At 38.6% G+C, this 24,457-nt stretch overlaps 1 long non-coding RNA gene across 1 annotated transcript; it reads left to right on the top strand.

Moving 5' to 3' along the window:
- Window positions 1-11,068: 11,068 nt before the first annotated feature.
- Window positions 11,069-11,966, top strand: LOC124876044. Its single transcript, XR_007040198.1, has 3 exons — window positions 11,069-11,247; window positions 11,442-11,560; window positions 11,765-11,966. It is a non-coding gene; the product is annotated as an uncharacterized LOC124876044 (long non-coding RNA).
- Window positions 11,967-24,457: the final 12,491 nt, after the last annotated feature.

The raw sequence follows: 24,457 nt of genomic DNA, 5'->3' as shown, positions 1-24,457 counted from the left end.
ATGGCTCCTATTTTTAAATACACACGCAAGCACAATAGTGAGGCCTCTGCTTAATAGGCTCCCTTGGGTCATAATGTTATTGTTGATTTTCATGCAGAAGACGCAAGGACTAACATAATCAAATTTGCGTGTAAACATGCACAAACAGACTCTGCACACACGCATGAATGAATGCATGAACTGTGCCTGCTGAAGGAAAGAGTCCTCACTCTTACTTTGTCCTCTCTCTCACTTTCACATATGCACTTTAAAAACATGCCCTGCATCCAGACCGCCAACCATATTCTTTCACTACTTTTTAAAAGTTTTTCTGTAAACCTGAATATGAACCAAAATCTCTGGCAATATGAGTGCAAATCTTTCTGTGCTATTTGAATTATTTAAAAAGAACATTTTTTATAAACCTGAAAGTATTATTTTAGGTTTTTAATGCTTTATTCTAAAGCTTTATGCTTTATTCGTTTTTCTGGATGAAATATTTATACAACATAAAATCCCAATGCATTTTAAAAATAGGGATGCGCCACCATTAATACATACTCTATTTTCTTTCATCTGTAAAATGTCAAATTTGTATACAGGTTCAAATATATGCATACACCCACAGTAATGGTAAATGCCAATTAGCATGTTGCACCTGAACTACATGTCTGTTGTTGCCATGAACTAAATTCCTGTATAATTCTAATTCTTGTTTTTGATTCTGATCACAAATTTTCAAAACAGTTGAGGATGGTGCAATGGTAACGCCATTTCAGAAGCTCAATGTTAGCCTCCTTTATTTATTCCAAAATCAGTTTTTATTTGGTTTGGGATTGTTGTCATGTTGGAACAGCCGGCTGTATTTAAGACCTAACTGCATAACCAAATCTGTCATCTCTGATCAAAAGAAATTGGTTAGGATGTTCAGGAATAAGCTAGAGTCATGATCCACGGTTGCTGGTTTTGGTTTTCATTTGTGTTTGAATTTTCATCATTCCCTTGTTGTTTATGTGTATTCTTTGTTTGGATTTACACTATTTCTCCCAGGTCAATATTAGTCTTTTCCCCTTAGAAGTTTCTTGTGTCTTAGTTCCGCTCCCTCTGTGTTAATTAGGGTCCCACCCTGATTAACTAGGTGCAGTCTCCTTACTTTCCTTCTGCCTCAGCTGCTCTCATTATCCCCTGATTAACTCACCTGCTTTCTGTGTTATTTTCCACTTTTCCCTCAGAAGCTTTCAGTTTTCTTTTGTTTATTGCTGTGCGCTGCTCAACAGACGTCGCAGCTCTGACGTCACCAAGAGTGTAAAACTCACAGGAGATGAAGTTTTGTTGCCATTTCCCACGTGTCTCACAGGACAGCGCAACGGAGGCGCATATCTGGAGAGACAAAAGCTCGCAGGCGAACTTTTTCTCCTCACAGCCATTCCCGGAAGAGCTAGAAAGCTGGAAATCTGTCTGATACAAGAAAATCAGCAGATTTATTCGCCGATCGAAGACCACGCCGACACCCGGCGCAGGTGAAAACCTACAGAGGTTCTATTTCGGATGAGAAGTTACCATTTTTTTTTCTTGATTTGATCACAGACGCGTGCCGCCCCCTCATTTTTCTTCAGGCTTGATCCATCCTCAATCGGTGGAGGGAAGAAATCAATGTCAAAGTAAATTCGTTCTTTCTGTATAAACTGGATAGGTGCATTTAGAGGTCTGGGCAGGATGAGGCATAGTGAAGGTGATTCTGAATCACCAGTAGTTAATCCAAGGTATTAACTTGTTGCATGCAAAGCCGATTGAGTGTTTTATGCCGAGTGGTGTTTTGACTTGGTGCGCAAGCGCTGCTGAATTGTGTTTGGTTAATGTTTTGTCCGGCTGATCTCAAATCAGCCAGGAGTTAGAAGTTGGACTTTTAAATGTTTTTCCTTCAAAGCAACTGGGCCACTCTTTGTTCCAGTTTTATTGCTGGAGTCTTTCCACTGAGTTCCCGTCTCAGAGTTTATGACTCTTTGTTCGAGATTTGGGGCAATCAGTTGGTTGTGGCTAAAGGGGCGTGGCCCCACTGTTTTAGAGACATCAACACCAGGAGGATTTCTTTCCATTTAACCCAAATTGCACATTTTGTCCATAAAACTACTGGTTTGATCTTCATAGACACTAAATGCGCATATATTTTTCTTTTATTATTATTTTAAGGTAGTCATTTTTATTCCCTTTGTGTAGAATGGTGCTTGTTAGTTAGGTGAAGGTTTTTGGACCAGAATAATGGTATATCAGAATTATTTGGCTTCAATAAATCTTCATTTATATAATTAAGAGAAAAGTTTGTGTTTATTTCGTGCAAGAGTGATTTATCTGTCAAAACAAGGTCAAAGATCCTACACCTTCAGTGAAGTGGTTGAATAAACAGTGACAGTTGGTGGTTTTGGTTAATAATTTGTAATTATTAAAGAGCTTTGAGCCCATAATCACATAACCAGAGGATATCTCTGATTTCTATTCGTAAGTAATAATTTTTAGTTAAGAAATTACATTTTTTTAAAATTATGATTTTAAATTATAATTCTTGATAAATATTAATTAATCAATAATCATAATCCGTACACACCTAAAAACAGAAGATAACTACTTATATATTCTGTCATAAATATTTATCACCAATTGATGCCTGACACATCACACATACTTTGAAAGTAATGTGTAAAATTTATCTTTTTCAAAATATATATGAAACTTTGGGGTTTCCAGAAAAGACACAATTTATGCAGGGCAATACTTTGTTTATACTTTTAGTTTCTAACATTTGCTTGGCTTAAATATGCCTTGGAGGAAAAAATAGTTTGTTCATAAAATAAAATAGAAATATCCTTTTTCCCTGTGTCCACTCTCTGTACTCTGGGCCATCCTCACCTGTGACGAGGGCAACTATGGCAGAGTCATTAGAGAACTTTCGTAGAATTGCAGCCTGGGGAGTTGATAGAGAAGTCTGAAGTTTAGAGGGTTAACAGGAATGGTGCACAGTTCCCTTGGGGCCCCAAACTGCAGACCAGCCTGTCAGAGACACAGTCCTGTGTTCTCGCATACTGCGGGCGGCCAGTGAGGTAGTCCAGTATCCACTGGGACAGGTGGTGATCCAATCCTGAAAGTTCCAGCTTGTCCCTCAGAAGTTCTGGCTGGATGGTATAAAAAGCACTGGAGATATCAAAGAACATGATCCGCACAATGTTTCCAGGCTCCGCCAGGTGGGACAGAGCTTGGTGCAGAGCTGCTGGCATCATTCACCCCGATGGCAGGCTGGTAGGCAAACTGCAACGGATCCAACAAAGACCTCACCAGGGGATGAAAATGGATGAGGACCAACCTCTTGAGGGTCTCCTTCAGATGCTGCTTAAATGTTTAAAATATTTAAACATCCAAAGATGTGCCCACTGGTGATCTGAAAACACAACTGGTTTGCTATACTTTCTATTTCAGCCTTGTCTAGTTTTATAGAAAGCTGGACAGAAAAAAAGGTCAGTCACCATTAATTCACCATTACCTCAGTATCCTAAAACAGCTGCGTCTAACAATCATTCAGTTTTTCACCTGTTCTCCCACTAAAATATGTCTAGTTCTGTGTGTATAGTTGGCTGGCCGATACAAGCACTGCTGTCTACTTCTTCACTGGTAAGGACCACCCCACACTGATATGCGTTGAGATGTTTATTAAAGAAAGGGAGCAAGGGAATGGACTGGATTGGGTGTGAAGATGGGTCATCTGGGGAGACTCACTGATGAAGTCTTGGGAAGAAGAGACCCAGCGGGTTTAAGAAGCATCATTCTCAATCTCCTGTCCTCATTGGCCTTTGTCATGCAACCTTTAGATATATCCCTGGTCCAACATACTTAAATCATTACATTACCTCCACAGCATGCATTTGAGCACTGCAGAGTTCTGCTAATGTTCTAATAATTTGATTTAGTTGTGTTGAAACATACATATCTAAAAGTTACAGCAGACCTGCCATCAAGGACCAGAGTTTGAAGAAATAGTTTTGATAGTTTAAAATAGGATTCTGCAAAAAGTAGTTAATATCTTATCTGCAGTAGATGACTCTCTTGGCATCTTCATTTAGTTTGAATTCAGATGGTTCCAGAGGTTGAAGCTAATGCCTAGTTACAGCAAACAAGATTAGAGCAGACCTCTACCGTCTCAAAACATTCCAGTGTTACAAACTTCAGAGCAGAGATACAAACACTGTTTTATGAACCTTTAAACCATTATGTTTGCACTGCGAATATATTTAAAAAGAAACCGCTGATTGTTTACATCACAAATGGAGGTTGGGGGAGGTGCACCACCAATTCTCTTACTGAGAGAAATAAGTACTGAGAACAGATATAAAAGCAATTCCAGGAAATGTAAATGTCTTTAAAAATGGTTTGAGTTTTTGAAAGCGAGGTTCTGTAAAGTTACTGTCAGTAATAGTTTCCTTCTTGTAGTGGAAAGATGTAATCTCACCATAAGCCTGTTGGAAAATGAGGTGCATCCTTGCATGTGGTGGAAGGCAAACAAGCTAGTCAGATGTAAGCTGTTTCAATTCACCTCATCAGCTGATTCAACGAGTCAGCTGAATGTTAATGTTATTAAAAAGCAAATGTTATCAAAAAGCAAAAATAATGTTATTTCATTTATTTTAACCGTGCCTTACATCTGGCAACTACTCTGGCCAGAATAAAAAAAACACTACTTACCTCCATTATCCATGTAAATACTTGTTGGTTTCTCTTTAAATAAATACCCAATGCAGAAGTGATGAAATTTCAGGAATAGTGTGGCATAAACCACTACTTTTGAGATTGGAGTTACTTTAAGAAGGTCAAAACTGCTTTGGTCGTGGCCCTACTGAGCCATTATATTCAGCCTCTAGGTCAAACTAATCTGGTTTTATACTAAATGAAAATACCAAGAGAGTTATTCACCAAAGGTAAGATATTAACTATTTATAGGGTTTTACCAGAATCTCACTTTGAGAATTTTATCCAAATCCTTTGACATATCAGGAACTTCTATTAATATACAGGTCCTTCTCAAAATATTAGCATATTGTGATAAAGTTAATTATTTTCTATAATGTAATGATGAAAATTTAACATTCATATATTTTAGATTCATTGCACACTAACTGAAATATTTCAGGTCTTTTATTGTCTTAATACGGATGATTTTGGCATACAGCTCATGAAAATCCAAAATTCCTATCTCACAAAATTAGCATATCATTAAAAGGGTCTCTAAAGGAGCTATGAACCTAATCATCTGAATCAACGAGTTAACTCTAAACACCTGCAAAAGATTCCTGAGGCCTTTAAAACTCCCAGCCTGGTTCATCATTCAAAACCCCAATCATGGGTAAGACTGCTGACCTGACTGCTGTCCAGAAGGCCACTATTGACACCCTCAAGCAAGAGGGTAAGACACAGAAAGAAATTTCTGAACAATAGGCTGTTCCCAGAGTGCTGTATCAAGGCACCTCAATGGGAAGTCTGTGGGAAGGAAAAAGTGTGGCAGAAAACGCTGCACAACGAGAAGAGGTGACCGGACCCTGAGGAAGATTGTGGAGAAGGGCCGATTCCAGACCTTGGGGGACCTGCGGAAGCAGTGGACTGAGTCTGGAGTAGAAACATCCAGAGCCACCGTGCACAGGCGTGTGCAGGAAATGGGCTACAGGTGCCGCATACCCCAGGTCAAGCCACTTTTGAACCAGAAACAGCGGCAGAAGCGCCTGACCTGGGCTACAGAGAAGCAGCACTGGACTGTTGCTCAGTGGTCCAAAGTACTTTTTTTGGATGAAAGCAAATTCTGCATGTCATTCGGAAATCAAGGTGCCAGAGTCTGGAGGAAGACTGGGGAGAAGGAAATGCCAAAATGCCAGAAGTCCAGTGTCAAGTACCCACAGTCAGTGATGGTCTGGGGTGCCGTGTCAGCTGCTGGTGTTGGTCCACTGTGTTTTATCAAGGGCAGGGTCAATGCAGCTAGCTATCAGGAGATTTTGGAGCACTTCATGCTTCCATCTGCTGAAAAGCTTTATGGAGATGAAGATTTCATTTTTCAGCACAACCTGGCACCTGCTCACAGTGCCAAAACCACTGGTAAATGGTTTACTGACCATGGTATCACTGTGCTCAATTGGCCTGCCAACTCTCCTGATTTGAACCCCATAGAGAATCTGTGGGATATTGTGAAGAGAACGTTGAGAGACTCAAGACCCAACACTCTGGATGAGCTAAAGGCCGCTATCGAAGCATCCTGGGCCTCCATAAGACCTCAGCAGTGCCACAGGCTGATTGCCTCCATGCCATGCCGCATTGAAGCAGTCATTTCTGCCAAAGGATTCCCAACCAAGTATTGAGTGCATAACTGTACATGATTATTTGAAGGTTGACGTTTTTGTATTAAAAACACTTTTCTTTTATTGGTCGGATGAAATATGCTAATTTTGTGAGATAGGAATTTTGGGTTTTCATGAGCTGTATGCCACAATCATCCGTATTAAGACAATAAAAGACCTGAAATATTTCAGTTAGTGTGCAATGAATCTAAAATATATGAATGTTAAATTTTCATCATTACATTATGAAAAATAATAAACTTTATCACAATATGCTAATATTTTGAGAAGGACCTGTAAATGGTAGAAAAGAGTAAAATACAGATTTTATTGAAAACAAAGAAAATGTGCTTTGTTTTTAAGGACACTTCACATTTTTTTGCCTTTACAGGCAAACATTATCAAGACAGGGAAAGATTCAGAAAAAATAATAAAAGTGTAGTTTGAATTTAAAGGACATGTAATAGAATTTATGGAAACAGTCAAAAGGCAAACCAAACACCAAGAACAGATGCTTAATTTTTCTTGATTACATGAAAGTAAAATGTATTCACCAACACTGGTAATATTTAAAGCCCATCAGACCTTTAATTCCATTTAATAATGTTGCATGCTAAGCCTGAGAGCTTTTTAATAACTGGAAGGAAAGAGTAAGTGGGTAATTTGGAGCTACTTTTTTGGCTTTCGTTGTTCATGAAAGGTCACTTGTGGTCACTGGAGGATTTTAAAGGTCAGTGCTCGAAAAGACAATGCTACTCAGTTACACTTTAGCACAGTTTGATTTAACTCCTGTCGAGGGTTATTTCTAAATTCCCATTTGATTATCTTCCCCTAAGAACATAAAAATCTCAAGTTTAAAAAAGTCTGAAAGCCATGACAACAGTTTTTTCCACAGCCTAAATGAAGAATCTATTTTTTATTTCAGTACTTTAGCAATTATTTACTTACTAGCAACATTTTAATCTCATGTATGCAGAATCCTTCTCACATTGAATAATTACTGAGATATCACTTTCCCAGTGTTTTAAAGATATATTTAATAAAACAGTGGTACACGCAGTTTTGTTGGGATTGCCCTGTGTTGTGATTATGAATATATTATTAATATTAATACTTTAATATTTTATTAAATAATATTTGCTGAATAAAATCAACCTTCTGGATGACCAATTCTCAACGGTGTTTAATTAGCTGCCCTTATTTATTAAAATAATATTTAAAGAAATATTATTAAGGAAATAGTTAAATAATATTTAGGAAATATTATTTTGAATGAGAACCAAATCTTTCTGGAGAAATGGGGCTTAATGGTGTTTACTTAGTTATCAAGTTTAGTAAAATAATATTTAGGGAAATATTATTTCCTAGATTGAAAACGAACAACCTTTTTGGGTAAATTATCTTCAGCAGGCAAGCACGTGTTCTTAGCTGTTAGCAGTTGGAGCTAACAAAAGAAGCTTATAGCTTATCATCAGAATCAAACACCTACCTTTAAAATACCACTAATAAAAGGGTTAAAATGCATAAGCGCGGACAGCGTGTTATGGCCGATCTGTGTTTAAAATCACCCTTTAAATAAGGTTTGTCTTAACTTAAAAAAAAAAAAACTAAACAAAAAAAACACAAACACACAACACACAAACTGAGCACATGTGCTGAGCAGATAATCTGCTAGCACTAAGAAGGCTGAATTTTCAACACACACAAAACCAAATGTCATAAAACGAAAAATGTTTAGACTATTTCATTATAAACTACTTCTCTCTGCCCAAAACACAACCTCTTACGTGAACCATGATGAGGAAAAGCTGTCCGGGGCAACGAAGTTGAAGAAAGTATCCACAGTGAACAAAGGGTTAACTGCAGCTAACCTCCTTAACTGTCGGGTGAGGCGGCTCGTTCTGTCGGGCCGGCCAAACTGTACGTTACTGCTGTAGCCACGGTGATGCGGTCCCGTTGTCCTTCCTTTAGACTGGGAAAAACTGTTGTTGAGACAGGGTCTCTGCTGGGAACTCTCTAGAACACAGTTTGCTTCTGTAGACCTCAGAGAGAAAAGTCAAGCCACGCTTGTACCTTAATTATCCCGTTCATGAATGAATACCATATACATAAACAGCAATTAATTTCTACTTAACTTGGTGCATATGATCGCGTGATCGTATGACACTCTTGGATCCAGTTTGAAGAGTTATCTCTGTTTGCCAGCAAAGAGACATTAGCGCGCTGTGTCCCTCCATCCAGTTCCTCTGGGGACCTGCGTGGAAGAGGTCAGTTTGTTGCAAAAGCGGGGTTTTTATTTGGACAGTGACATCACGGGAAGTCCGCTGTTACCCCGTTTCTGGCTGTGCTGGAAGTAGGTTAATGCGATTTATTTTGAAAGTTCCAGAAAAGTTCTTATTGGCCCTTTATGTTGTACCCATGGCTGGGGTCCAAACACCTGGCAGGTTCTAATAAGTAGCAGAGATGGCATGTTTTGACTTTAAGTAAACCTTTTAGGATTTTTGTGTCCCTTTTAAATACTGATGTAAAAATATTGAAACGCACAGAAAGTCTGTTAAACCATCGGAAACAAAATCACATTTTGTTGGTCTGAGCATTTGTTTTATTCCTGATTTTAGTTTTGTATAAAAATTGTTTATTTAAATCTTATTATTTTGTAAGTGTTTTACAGCTTCTGTCATTTTTAAGATTTAGGATAAATGTTTGCCAACGCCGGATCTCCTGTCGATATCTGCATTTTTCACACCAGAGACTTGAACACTTTAAACTAATAGTACAATTAAGTTATTAAAATCAATGTGATGTCTGATTAACACCTCAGAAGCTCTACAGAAACATAATTTGCTTTAAATGTCAAATTGTAAAGATGATCATAGACAACTTGTTACAGAGTCAAGTGAGAGTGCACAAAATGTGATGTTGTTGGATACATAGTCTACAGGTCCTTCTCAAAATATTAGCATATTGTGATAAAGTTCATTATTTTCCATAATGTCATGATGAAAATTTAACATTCATATATTTTAGATTCATTGCACACTAACTGAAATATTTCAGGTCTTTTATTGTCTTAAAACGGATGATTTTGGCATACAGCTCATGAAAACCCAAAATTCCTATCTCACAAAATTAGCATATTTCATCCGACCAATAAAAGAAAAGTGTTTTTAATACAAAAAACGTCAACCTTCAAATAATCATGTACAGTTATACACTCAATACTTGGTCGGGAATCCTTTTGCAGAAATGACTGCTTCAATGCGGCGTGGCATGGAGGCAATCAGCCTGTGGCACTGCTGAGGTCTTATGGAGGCCCATGATGCTTCGATAGCGGCCTTTAGCTAATCCAGAGTGTTGGGTCTTGAGTCTCTCAACGTTCTCTTCACAATATCCCACAGATTCTCTATGGGGTTCAGGTCAGGAGAGTTGGCAGGCCAATTGAGCACAGTGATACCATGGTCAGTAAACCATTTACCAGTGGTTTTGGCACTGTGAGCAGGTGCCAGGTCGTGCTGAAAAATGAAATCTTCATCTCCATAAAGCTTTTCAGCAGATGGAAGCATGAAGTGCTCCAAAATCTCCTGATAGCTAGCTGCATTGACCCTGCCCTTGATAAAACACAGTGGACCAACACCAGCAGCTGACACGGCAGCCCAGACCATCACTGACTGTGGGTACTTGACACTGGACTTCTGGCATTTTGGTATTTCCTTCTCCCCAGTTTTCCTCCAGACTCTGGCACTTTGATTTCCGAATGACATGCAGAATTTGCTTTCATCCGAAAAAAGTACTTTGGACCACTGAGCAACAGTCCAGTGCTGCTTCTCTGTGGCCCAGGTCAGGCGCTTCTGCCGCTGTTTCTGGTTCAAAAGTGGCTTGACCTGGGGAATGCGGCACCTGTAGCCCATTTCCTGCACACGCCTGTGCACAGGGGCTCTGGATGTTTCTACTCCAGACTCAGTCCACTGCTTCCGCAGGTCCCCCAAGGTCTGGAATCGGCCCTTCTCCACAATCTTCCTCAGGGTCCGGTCACCTCTTCTCGTTGTGCAGCGTTTTCTGCCACACCTTTTCCTTCCCACAGACTTCCCACTGAGGTGCCTTAATACAGCACTCTGGGAACAGCCTATTTGTTCTGAAATTTCTTTCTGTGTCTTACCCTCTTGCTTGAGGGTGTCAATAGTGGCCTTCTGGACAGCAGTCAGGTCGGCAGTCTTACCCATGGATTGGGGTTTTGAGTGATGAACTAGGCTGGGAGTCTTAAAGGCCTCAGGAATCTTTTGCAGGTGTTTAGAGTTAACTCGTTGATTCAGATGATTAGGTTCATAGCTCGTTTAGAGACCCTTTTAATGACATGCTAATTTTGTGAGATAGGAATTTTGGGTTTTCATGAGCTGTATGCCACAATCATCCGTATTAAGACAATAAAAGACCTGAAATATTTCAGTTAGTGTGCAATGAATCTAAAATATATGAATGTTAAATTTTCATCATTACATTATGGAAAATAATGAACTTTATCACAATATGCTAATATTTTGAGAAGGACCTGTATTAGCCAGCCGCTGGTTTTGCCTGTTAATATTTGTTCCCTGGATAAAAGGATGGATTTTTCAAAGTTGGAAGTGCACATGCAGCACGTTCACATCCAAGTAAAAAACTGCTGATTTTTGTTTTGCACCATCTCCATAGCAACATCCCTGAATTCAGCTGGATGTACTGGTAGAGCAGATTGCTAATTTCCATCCAGCCAGACAAAAAAACAGTGTATATGCTGTGAAATCTATATGCTGAAAGGAGTAATGAAGGTGGTGGAAACTTCTATCCGTCAGCCAGCACAAGAGATGGTTACCATGAAAAATGAACGGAGGCTGCTGCAGTGTTTTTCAACCTTTTTTGAGCCATGGTACATTTTTTTCTATCCACAATGCTCATCACTAATTCTCTTGTCTTAACGTACAATGCAATTCGCTACCTGCTGCCATCTAGTGATAAGGAATTATTACATGATTAAGCCACCAGGCACTACTACAGCACAGACACTCGAAAAATGGCATATTATTTGCAGATAATTAATTCATTTTCAAAAAATCTTTTCAGACCAATTAGGTGAAATTGGATCATTTTCCATTGCACACCTGACGATCACTCACAGTGGTTGAAAAACGCTGGGCTAGTGGACAAACATCGCTGACCAATGAGCCTCAATGATTTCAAAGGTAAGCCCTTCTGCTTCTTAGGATCCAAAAGATGTGACAAATACTACTCCAAGTGCTGTTTGAACTACTACATCAGAAGAAATCTTTGCTTAAAGCTTTACTTTTCTCCAGACAGGAGAAATGCAATGTTGTTTGTATATATTTGCTATCTATGAAATGGCAATGAAATACTTGATATTTACTTGTTGCTTCTATTCTATTCAGGGTTCTTTTTCTACCTGATATTTTCTCCAACAGTCCCAAAATATGCACGTTGGGTCAACTGGTTTGTCTCTGTGCTTCCCTGTGGTGAACTGGTGACCTGTCCTCTCCAATGAACCAATGACCACTGGAGATAGGCAGCCTTTATGGATAATTTTGTATGTATAGAGAATGAATGAATGACCGGACCCCCACCCTCATTTAATTAAACTGTAAGTACAAGAGAGGTTGAGTGAATTGACAACTGATATCTTGTACTCTGTATACCTAAATGCCAGACAGACTTGAACCTTTTATCAATGGTCTAAAAAGTAAGCCACACAGCTTAAGGATAACTTCCTTATTGTATTCTTTGAATTTATTTTACATTTCTCTGTCTTACTTTGCTATGAATCAGAAAAAAGCGGACGCAAGATTCAGCCAGACACAGTACTGAAAGTTTAAAAGGTTTATTCAGCCACAGGAAAACGTCACAGCTTCCAGGAATCACTGAGGCAGAAAGAGGGATTAGTGACTTGTAGTCCCTCCAGATTTTGAAGGGATCAGAAAAGCCACTATCCTGCTTTTGTCTTGAGTGGAACTTGAAACCCAGAGGGGAAACCTCAGTGGGCAGCAGGCGGTGATCTCCACAGCACAGGTAAGAAGTGACTCCAGGCTGAATAATCCGAGGGCTAGGCTGACTCAAATATCCAAGGACAGAAACAGGGTCAACGATCGGAACAAGAGGCGTCAGGCAAGGGGCAGGCAGAGGCATAAACCAGATGCAGGAAACAAGGTCGACAACCAAAATCCAAATAGTCTGACAGGGAGCAGGCAGAGGCATAAATCCAAGGTCAAGAACAATGATCAGACAGGAAGGACCGCTGGATATCTACTCACACAATGGCTTTCATAAATCTGGCACCGTCTGCTTGTCAGAGTCAGTATACAGGTCCTTCTCAAAATATTAGCATATTGTGATAAAGTTAATTATTTTCCATAATGTAATGATGAAAATTTAACATTCATATATTTTAGATTCATTGCACACTAACTGAAATATTTCAGGTCTTTCATTGTCTTAATACGGATGATTTTGGCATACTGCTCATGAAAACCCAAAATTCCTATCTCACAGAATTAGCATATTTCATCCGACCAATAAAAGAAAAGTGTTTTTAATACAAAAAACGTCAACCTTCAAATAATCATGTACAGTTATGCACTCAATACTTGGTTGGGAATCCTTTTGCAGAAATGACAGCTTCAATGTGGCGTGGCATGGAGGCAATCAGCCTGTGGCACTGCTGAGGTCTTATGGAGGCCCAGGATGCTTCGATAGCGGCCTTTAGCTCATCCAGAGTGTTGGGTCTTGAGTCTCTCAACGTTCTCTTCACAATATCCCACAGATTCTCTATGGGGTTCAGGTCAGGAGAGTTGGCAGGCCAATTGAGCACAGTGATACCATGGTCAGTAAACCATTTACTAGTGGTTTTGGCACTGTGAGCAGGTGCCAGGTCGTGATGAAAAATGAAATCTTCATCTCCATAAAGCTTTTCAGCAGATGGAAGCATGAAGTGCTCCAAAATCTCCTGATAGCTAGCTGCATTGACCCTGCCCTTGATAAAACACAGTGGACCAACACCAGCAGCTGACACGGCACCCCAGACCATCACTGACTGTGGGTACTTGACACTGGACTTGGGGCATTTTGGCATTTCCTTCTCCCCAGTCTTCCTCCAGACTCTGGCACCTTGATTTCCGAATGACATGCAGAATTTGCTTTCATCCAAAAAAAGTACTTTGGACCACTGAGCAACAGTCCAGTGCTGCTTCTGTGTAGCCCAGGTCAGGCGCTTCTGCTGCTGTTTCTGGTTCAAAAGTGGCTTGACCTGGGGAATGCGGCACCTGTAGCCCATTTCCTGCACACGCCTGTGCACGGTGGCTCTGGATGTTTCTACACCAGACTCAGTCCACTGCTTCCGCAGGTCCCCCAAGGTCTGGAATCGGTCCTTCTCCACAATCTTCCTCAGGGTCCGGTCACCTCTTCTCGTTGTGCAGCGTTTTCTGCCACACTTTTTCCTTCCCACAGACTTCCCACTGAGGTGCCTTGATACAGCACTCTGGGAACAGCCTATTCGGTCAGAAATTTCTTTCTGTGTCTTACCCTCTTGCTTGAGGGTGTCAATAGTGGCCTTCTGGACAGCAGTCAGGTCGGCAGTCTTACCCATGATTGGGGTTTTGAGTGATGAACCAGGCTGGGAGTTTTAAAGGCCTCAGGAATCTTTTGCAGGTGTTTAGAGTTAACTCGTTGATTCAGATGATTAGGTTCATAGCTCCTTTAGAGACCCTTTTAATGATATGCTAATTTTGTGAGATAGGAATTTTGGGTTTTCATGAGCTGTATGCCAAAATCATCCGTATTAAGACAATAAAAGACCTGAAATATTTCAGTTAGTGTGCAATGAATCTAAAATATATGAATGTTAAATTTTCATCATTACATTATGGAAAATAATGAACTTTATCACAATATGCTAATATTTTGAGAAGGACCTGTATATCAGGGAAGACACAGGTGTATGGCATTCCACAGATTGCACTACACTGCAGCAGCCACCAGGTGCATCTAATCTGCTGATTGCAGCCAGGGAGACAGGGCAGAGCAGACGTGCTAGAATCATAACATAGTTCAAATTTCTTCATGTGTGGATGTTTATTTTTTCTTAATGACATCTTCAGATTTCTTACATTTTAATGGCGACCACAACTTTTGTATAAACTGTAAATGTTCTGTATGTATTTTTATAATCTAGTTGACAATCTAAAGTTGTAACAGTGTGAGACATATTTGGGCAGACAATCCACTGGTTATCCTTACTCAAATACAACTGCTACAATATGTGAACCATAGATAATTACATTACAATTGCACTGCCAAATTTACAAATAAAGATCTAAATGACTTATTTACTGTAGTAATTTACTGGAGTATTTACTGGAAAATTGGGAATAAGCTCATTAACGTTTCTTGTTTTCAGTGTCAAATACACATGATGTAAAATCAACCAATAAATAATGCGTTTTAACATCCTCTTTCAAATAGCCTAAAAGGCCAAACGCTACAAAATTTATAAAAGGACTGATGGGGAAAAAAATATTTATCACAGTATCACCTTGAAAATGAATAGACCTCTGACAATAATAGTACTGATCAATTTTTCTTTTCAAATTAAATGTCATATTAAAACCGTTTCTGGATCTTGTTATGCCCTTAAATTTGATTCTTTGTTCAAACAACTGTCTTTAGACGTTTACGCAAACGTGATTTTTGCACAGTTTGCTTCACTTGTTGTAAAATGTTTTGACCACATTCTTTAAATCTCCTCTGACCTTTCTAATTTGCATGTCGTTCAAGCAGGAAAAAAATCTGGTGATAATTTTTCTCCGCTCAAACTATTTTTGCAGGCATTGGGAGGGTAATAAAACACATCTAAGGCTTGCCTGCGGTCTTTTCATTAGTATTCATCTCGCTGAAAGATTGAAAGGAGTTTGTTCTGGACAATAAAATTACCCCTCGACTTTTCTTTTATTTTGTGCCTGGAGGAAGGTACTTTGGAACACCTTTTGATTTAGAGGGCAGCTCTGAACACTCCCAGCTGCAGCACATGAACATACCATCAGGTCAAAAAGGATTTTGGGAAAGAAGCAACAAATTTGATCCTGAATAATTGATGCTCCAACTGCTGCATCACTAACTATGAAAGATATCCATATTTGCTCGAGCAAGGTCATGTTTAATATGTTTAGCAATGCCTATAACATTGTTGTTTTCAAGATGCCACCTACAATGAACAGCAATGTGTTTCCTCTCAAACAAACTAAAATTTTTTGTGTTTTGTGAAAATTTTCACTTGCACATTTATATCTAAAAGGGTAAACTGCAGCTGTTTCAGTAGTTTAAGTGAGAAACATTGCTTTTTGTATATTCTCATAATGCATCGAAAAAGAACATTCTTACATTTTAAAGTTGTGACTTTACTGTTTGAACAAATTACTTTTTGGAATATAAGCTGATTCAAAACCTAAGAGCAAGAAAAGACAGTTGCACTTCGTTTTACAGTAGACAGCTGAGCTGATAAATTTTCGGGTGAAACTAAGTCCCTTTCTCTCTTTTTTTCTTGCTGTTGCACAAACTATTTAGTACAGATAACTAAGTAGCAGTGGTTGAATTACAAACAGTACTGTGTGCATTTAATATTTAAATCGTGCTTTGCAAAATCATAAACTCATACTCATTAAACATTTTGTCATGTTACAACTACTAGCTTCAATAAATTCGAGGGCTCTTTGGTGATAGGCCTAACAAACACAAATAAACTACCAATAAATATAAAGTGCTAGAAAACCAAAACAAGGTTTTAAGAATTTTTCACAAACAAAAATCTGAAAAGTGTGGTATCCATTTGTATTTAACTCTCTTTACTGTTATGCCTTAATTGAAACCCAGAGTAACCAATTGCCTGCAAATGAAATCTAATTATGTATTGTGTATTTCTACTCTTAGCAAAACTTTCTAGAACCTCTTATTGATGCAATTACAGCTTTGCACATCCAAAAGCTGATTTTTATGCCCATTTGTCTTCGTAAAATGGCTCAAGCTCAGCTTTAGTGAAGAGCATAAAGGTGCATCTCAGTAAATTAGAATATGTGATTTGATTAGGCTCGTTTGTCACATTAGACAACAACCTTTAAGCAGGTATTAAACATACTCCTCATTAAGCCTACATTTCTATATAAGAAATGTTTTTTGTCTATTGGTTTGGTGTAATATTCTAATCCTAAATGTCCTGTTTTCTTTAGCTGTAAGCAGAAAATCATCATAATTATCACAAATAAAGGCTTGAAAACATCAGTGTGTAACTAATCTTTATATAATGTGTTTCACATACTAAACTGTATAACAAAAATAATTTAACTTCTCAGTAATATTTTAGTTTTACTGAGATAAGTCTGAAATTCTCAATTTAATTTAGGTCAATACTTTGACTAGGCCATTCTAATAGATTAACATGCTTCGATCTTAACCATTAGATTGGATCACCAGCTGTATGTTTAAGGTTGTCCTGCTTGCAGGTGAAGTGTTCTTCTAGGATTGCCCTGGATTTAGCTCCATCACGCTTTCTATCAACTCTGACCAGCTTCCTTGCCCCAGCTGAAGAAAATCATTCCCACAGCATCAAGCTGCCACCACTATGTTTTATAGTGGGATTGGTATTTCCATGATCATGTGTAGTGTTCCATCACACGTAGTGTTTTGCAGGTAAGACCAATTAGTTTAGTTTTGGTCTTATCTGATCAAAACCTGTCTTTGGCATGTTTGCTGTCTCCCCATGGTTTGTTGCCACTCTTCCATTATGGCTTGATATGTGCAGACGATAAGAAGCAGTTGTTCTATTAGCAGAATCATTCAACTTTGCTGTAAATCTCTGCAGCTCGCCTGGAGTTCCCATAGGACATTATTTTACAGCTGAATCCTGCTTTAAATGTTATTCCCAACCTGTGTGCTGTGTTCCTTGATCTTTCTCCATTGTTCTCTTACACAGTATTTATTGACAAATTATTGACAAATAGTACTGTATTTATTGACAAATTAAATAATGTATCCTTTTAATTTCCCGTTATTATTATGCACTACTTTGTATAGGTCTGTTACTTTATATCTTAATGCAATACAGTCATATTTAAAAAAAATAGAATATGAGTTCCAATAAGGCTTTTTTTTGACAGATTAAAAGTAGCTTTTGAAAATAACTTTTAAGCAGGTATTAAACATGCTTTTCATTAAGACCACATTTATGTATTTTAAAAAGTTTTTTTGGTCTGATGTAATATTCTAATCTTAAATTTCATGTTTTCAGTAGCTGTAAGCAGAAAATCATGATAATTAACAGAGATAAAGGCTTGAAAACATCGGTCTGTGCGTAATGAATCTATATAATGTGTTTCACTTAGGGAAGAGATACTAAAATAAATGAACTTTTCAATAATATTCTTTTTTATTGAATGAGTCTGTAGAGGGACGTTTGTGGTTGGAATGTGATAAAAAGTGGAAATGTTCACAGGGTGTGAATACTTTTGCAAGGCACAATATTTTGAGTCTAATTTTCTTCAGTTTTTCTACTGAAGAAAAAACCCCACTACAATAAATTAAATATTTCATTTCACCCTCATTGTTTATTTTTTTATGGGTTTACTGAACAAACAGATTGATTCTCTTCTAAATGTGATGCTGTTTTTCACAAATCAGACAGAATGTTGTGCTGGTTAAGTAATTGCGAGATTACACAATAAATCAAGCTGTATTTTGACAAATTTTAGCCATTTTCTCTTTTGCAATGCCAGCTTTGTGGAAGAAGGTGGGTGCCAATTTCATACTAATTTCACCATATGGCAGTTCAGATCTCAAACATCACAGTCCTGCTGTAAGACGAGCTCAAGCTGTGTGAGACAGGACGTGCTGCAGGTCTATTTGGCGTGAAATCTGAAAGCATGCCTTCCTGATCCCTGTTCATCTAAACTAATGTGCATTTTAATTTTTGATTACATTTTTTAGGCACCTTCCCTGCTGTCTGTGTGATCATATGTAATGATCATATGTAATGAAACGTTGACATCCTACTTGCACTTCTGAACTTTTGTACAAAAAAATTAAACCTTGCTGTTAGCATCGGTGCAGCTGCTTTTCTATTTCAACTCACGTATTCTGAGGAGGAAATTAAAATCTGCAGTAGCCTGTGCAAACCAATCAGGGCAGAACTGAACACCATAGCTGATAAGTGCATAATAGACATACGCAATCTACACACACACAAACACAAAAGAAACATGCTTACCCCCTTGGCAGCTGCTTAGAACTAGGCCAGGCAAGGCCTTGATGGTAGAGTGAAGCAGGAAAGAAGGTGCGACACCAGACCATAAATGTGGAGGGGCCTCAGGGCGGATGTGAACGGGTAGTTGTGTAGAGTAGAAAAAAGGAGAATGATGAAAAAGAGAATGAACTTTGTGGAGCCCCTTTAGTTAAAAAGCAACCATATATGATGTTTCATGTAGTTGTTGCAGTGTTCTAAAAATTAATTTTGACATTTTATTTAGAACACTGCGACTAACACTAACAACTTTTTTTATAGTCGTTATTAAGAGAACGTCCATGACTTTCAAATTTGTGTAAATGTATATTAAAATGCAAACAGATTGTATAGATGGCGTAGACTACCTAAAAAGACATAACATTTTCCCACTGTCATTCAGACTAAACATTTTACTCTTTCAGATCAGTTAGAAATACCAATATGTTTTTTGTTTTCTAAATGTCATAAAAACGTTTTTTGGAAATATTTTAAAATTTTCTGTATGAACCGGATCAAATGTTTTGGGTATCCTTCTACAAGCTTCTCAGCTTGTAGGTCACCTTGCTCAAGCAAACCCCTCTCAGCTCTGCCCAAAATCTTTCTAATGGGACTGAGATCGGGGCTTTGTGATGGCCACCAATGTGAACCCAAGCTTTAACTTCCTGGCTGATGTAGAATAATTTTTTTCTTTTTTATAAATTAAATGAAAATGAAATTGTGATTGTATTCTGCAAACGTACAGTTCAGCGAAATTTGTTAATTTAACAACAATTTAATAATTTAAAAACAGCCCAACAATAAAGAGCAGTTTTAGCTGCAATAACATAGCAAAAACAGCAAAAACACCTGAATTAAAAGTGTTTAAAGAAGAATGGAAAATAATTAAGTCAAAACAAGTCTGTAGCAGTATAAAACAGCAGTAGATTTGGTGAAAGGGAAGCAGGATTGTGCAATTTTCTGTGCAGAACTGAAAATAACAAAAGCTTTTCCTTTTGCGTTTTGTGTCTCTGAGTGATCCCTCAGCCCCTATCAGTATGTGGCACATTTCACTTTGGATAATGACCATTACCAGCCTCAAGCAGCATCGTCATATGGTCTTTTATTTTTGTTCTTGGTTTGATACACACATTTTGGGCCAAAACATGTTCATCTCTGTGACACAAAACCTGTTTTCATCCTGAAGAATGTAATGGATGGACATGCCCATGTTCTTTGCACTTGCATATGATGAAAGTGGCACCTTCAGAAATCTGGGCATTTTATCCAAGGATGAACCAGAATTCTCTTCCTAATTTCTTGGCTGATTTTCTTCTTGGATATTTAACTAATGTCAAAAGGTTTTTGAAGATTTGCTTTTAAATATGTTATAAGGTGTTCTTCCAGTGTACTCAAATATTGTGAGCTTACAAATCAATGACATAATCATCTGGGCTTTCCTAAATTGTTTAAAGGCATATTAATCTTAGTGTGTGTAAACTTCTGAATTTGTAGATGGGGGCAGGGTAAAAATAATGTCAGTGTTATGGTTTGCGAGATATAGGACCCAAGAATGCAGAAGAGCAGGCAGCGTGATAGTAAGTGAAAAAGGTTTAATAACAAAAACTCACTCTCAGCAGGAGGCAGGAACAAAACAACAAACGGGCAGGTAAGACAGGCATGGCATGATCAAAAAACAACAAGACTTGGTGTGAGAAATGTTTCTGCGATAATTGACAGAACAGGTGTGTATTTATGGAGTGTGACCAGCTGAAACAAGAAGACTGATTAATAGGTGCAGGTGATCCGAATTAACAGAACAAAACGTGGCTGGAGCAAAACAGAGACTCTTGAACACAAACTAACAGAAACTAGAAAAAACATGAAGCAAAAGCATAACCAGATCCGAAAACCAAACTTGACAAAACAAGAACAAGACGACAAAACTAAAGCATGACCAGGAAAATAAACAGAAACATGATTCAAAACTTGAACTGTGAAAAACATGAGAAAAAATCCGAAACCAAAAACCAAACAACCCCAAATCATAACAGTCAGATAATTTAGACATTTTGAAAACAGGCTGATATAAAATGTGAAAAGTGTACTGTGATTTAATCAGGGAAAAAAGCATGATTTTTTGTTGGTTAAATCTCTAGTTTCAACTTTATTTGTATCTCTTCCTGCTAAATCTCAGTTTGTCTTATCACAAGCCTTAGAGTTTTGAAATGTTAAGTTGTCCACAGCCATGATGAGGCTTGTAGCTGTGGGGCTACAATGACCCCAAATCATGCTGGAGCATGTCTGCTTTCTTACAGCATCGAAACTGTGCAACAGAAGTTAAACATTAGATGTTTGCTTAGAGTCTAGCAGAGGGCCCCTCTCTGTCCCATAGTGATGGCACATCTTTAATAAATATTTATAAGGGGGCACTAGGGGATATTAAAAAACATGACATGCTAAGGTGGATTTGTTCCCAAGGAGATTCAAATCTGTGTAGAGTTAGGAAATGAGGTGATAGAATGGAGGTAAGGCAGCCATTTGTTTGTTGATGGCAGACCAACAGATGACTTTTACAAGGACAAGTTTGATGGACGTGTCTTTCAAAGTCTATGTGGTGGCAGTGCTAAGTAAAGAATACGCAACAGTAGTAAGGGTAATTCAAGGATAGGCATTTGTTAGAAGAATGGAAAATATCCAGAGAAGCACAGGCTCACCTACATATGTCTGTATGTATGTACGTTTGTATGTATGTACATATGTTTGTACGTGCGTATGTTTGTACGTACGTATGTTTGTATGTATGTACGTATGTACGTATGTATGTACAGGGGTTGGACAATGAAACTGAAACACCTGGTTTTAGACCACAATAATTTATTAGTATGTTGTAGGGCCTCCTTTTGCGGCCAATACAGCATCAATTCATCTTGGGAATGACATATACAAGTCCTGCACAGTGGTCAGAAGGATTTTAAATCATTCTTCTTGCAGGATAGTGGCCAGGTCACTATGTGACACTGGTGGAGGAAAACGTTTCCTGACTCGCTCCTCCAAAACACCCCAAAGTGGCTCAATAATATTTAGATCTGGTGACTGTGCAGGCCATGGGAGAAGTTCAACTTCACTTTCATGTTCATCAAACCAATCTTTCACCAGTCTTGCTGTGTGTATTGGTGCATTGTCATCCTGATACACGGCACCGCCTTCAGGATACAATGTTTGAACCATTGGATGCACATGGTCCTCAAGAATGGTTTGGTAGTCCTTGGCAGTGACGCGCCCATCTAGCACAAGCATTGGGCCAAGGGAATGCCATGATATGGCAGCCCAAACCATCACTGATCCACCCCCATGCTTCACTCTGGGCATGCAACAGTCTGGGTGGTACGCTTCTTTAGGGCTTCTCCACACAGTAACTCTCCAGGGAAAACAGTAAAGGTGGACTCATCAGAGAACAATACATGTTTCACATTGTCCACAGCCCAAGATTTGTGCTCCTTGCACCATTGAAACCGACTTTCAGCATTGGCATGAGTGACCAAAGGTTTGGCTATAGCAGCCCGGCCGTGTATATTAACACTGTGGAGCTCCCGACGGCCAGTTCTGGTGGAAACAGGAGAGTTGAGGTGCACATTTAATTCTGCCGTGATTTGGGCAGCCGTGGTTTTATGTTTTTTGGATACAATCCGGGTTAGCACCCGAACATCCCTTTCAGACAGCTTCCTCTTGCGTCCACAGTTAATCTTGTTGGATGTGGTTCGTTCTTCTTGGTGGTATGCTGACATTACCCTGGATACCGTGGCTCTTGATACATCACAAAGACTTGCTGTCTTGGTCACAGATGCGCCAGCAAGATGTGCACCAACAATTTGTCCTCTTTTGAATTCTGGTATGTCATCCATAATGTTGTGTGCATTTAAATATTTTGAGCAAAACTGTGCTCTTACCCTGCTAATTGAACCTTCACACTCTGCTCTTACTGGTGCAATGTGCAATCAATGAAGACTGGCTACCAGGCTGGTCCAATTTAGCCATGAAACCTCCCACACTAAAATGACAGGTGTTTCAGTTTCATTGTCAAACCCTTGTATGTATGTATGTGTCAGGGTTTGGACTTTTTGGACTTTGCTTTTGGGTTTTTGTTTACCTTTTAGCTAGATGTTTCTTATTTGTGTTTTGTATTCATGTTAGTTGTAGTTTTCTGGTTTGGGTTATCTTCTTCCCCCCAGTGTGCTCTCCTCGCTCCTAGTTCCCTTGGCGTTGTTTTCCTTTTTATTTTCTTAGAATGGTTTCCTTATGATTATTATTATTATTTATCATAGTTCTCTGGTTCCCTTGCACTCTCTTATTTATTAGTTTATTTTCTGTTACTCCTCTCATCATTTGTTTTCCCCTTTTAGTTATTACTTGGTTTAAGTTCCCTTTATTCTCCAGTTCTTCTTAGCTTTGTTCCTCTTGTTCATCTTTGTTCTCCATCCTCTCCTTTATAGGTTAGCTTTAGTTATTGTTTACTTTTATTCTAGTTCTCGTTTCCTCTGCTTCATTCTTAGTTTTGCTCTCTCAGTGTTGGTTTAGGCTTGTTTATTTTTGTAGTCAGGGTTTCCTTATGGTTTCTGTTTTGCTAAGTCCTTAGGTTGTTGTGTTCCCTCCAGTTTCTCAGTTTCCTTCAGTTCATGTTTATCCTTGATTCTTACGCTTTATTTTTATCTTGGTTTATAGTTTCATTTAGGTCTGCTTACTGTCTTGTCTTTAGTCCCTTTCTTCATGCTTTGGTTTTATTAGGTTCACCTGCTCCCTCAGCCTCCCTGCCTTCTTGTCTCACCTGTTCTTAGTTCCTTTGATTACCTGCCCTTTGTTTTCCCTCTGTATATTAGTTGGTTTTGTTTCATTGTCCTTTGCTGGTTCCTCTTGTCTCACAACTCGTTCACTACCTTTGTCCATGCCTTGAGTTCTGCATGTTCGTGCAGTGTCTCTGTAAGTTGTGGATTGCTACTCTGGTCAGTACCTGCAGTGTTTTTGTTACAGTTTGAACCCTTTTTTGAATAAAGCTGAAGACTGCTCAGAATGCTGCTGCCTAGCTCTTGTCTGCACTTCGGTCCACCCCAAAACCCCACCGTGACATTATGTATGTATGTATTGTTGAAGTACCTCTTTAAAGAGGCCTTCTGCGCGTTCGTTTATTCACCGTAAGCTGGAGGAATTCACAACATATTTTAAATCAATCACACGGAGACAGCTGTATGTAATTAAAATACCTGGACCAGGGGAAGCTCTCATGTGATCAGGCCACACACCGAAACGACTTCAGAGCTTCTCACTGGGCACATTGCTTTTATTAAAACACACATTAAAAATGGGCAGCGCCCTGTTTACAGTTTTTTCTCACATGTAGTCATGTCCACACTTTTTCCGGCTTACCATATTTAGACAGTCATTGTTCCAGCACCTGCACTCGTATCTACTGATATAAGCAGGGAGTAACACTTATCACCAATTTTCACACACTTCTGCAGTTTTCAGTAATTTTCCACTTCACCTCTTCTGTGAGAAATACTTCTGCAGACCACACAATACACAATGTCTTTATACTAACACATGTTATACATTTTATTTCCCACACTGGTTATGAACATAATAATAATGATGCACGCACATAATATATCTCCACAGTATGTATGTACAGGTCCTTCTCAAAATATTAGCATATTGTGATAAAGTTCATTATTTTCCATAATGTCATGATGAAAATTTAACATTCATATATTTTAGATTCATTGCACACTAACTGAAATATTTCAGGTCTTTTATTGTCTTAATACGGATGATT

Source organism: Girardinichthys multiradiatus, chromosome 11 (assembly GCF_021462225.1).
Source record: "Girardinichthys multiradiatus isolate DD_20200921_A chromosome 11, DD_fGirMul_XY1, whole genome shotgun sequence".
In the NCBI taxonomy this organism is placed as follows: Eukaryota; Metazoa; Chordata; class Actinopteri; order Cyprinodontiformes; family Goodeidae; genus Girardinichthys; species Girardinichthys multiradiatus.
The sequence above is the reverse complement of the archived record's forward strand: the minus strand, read 5'-3'. Positions and strand labels throughout refer to the sequence as shown.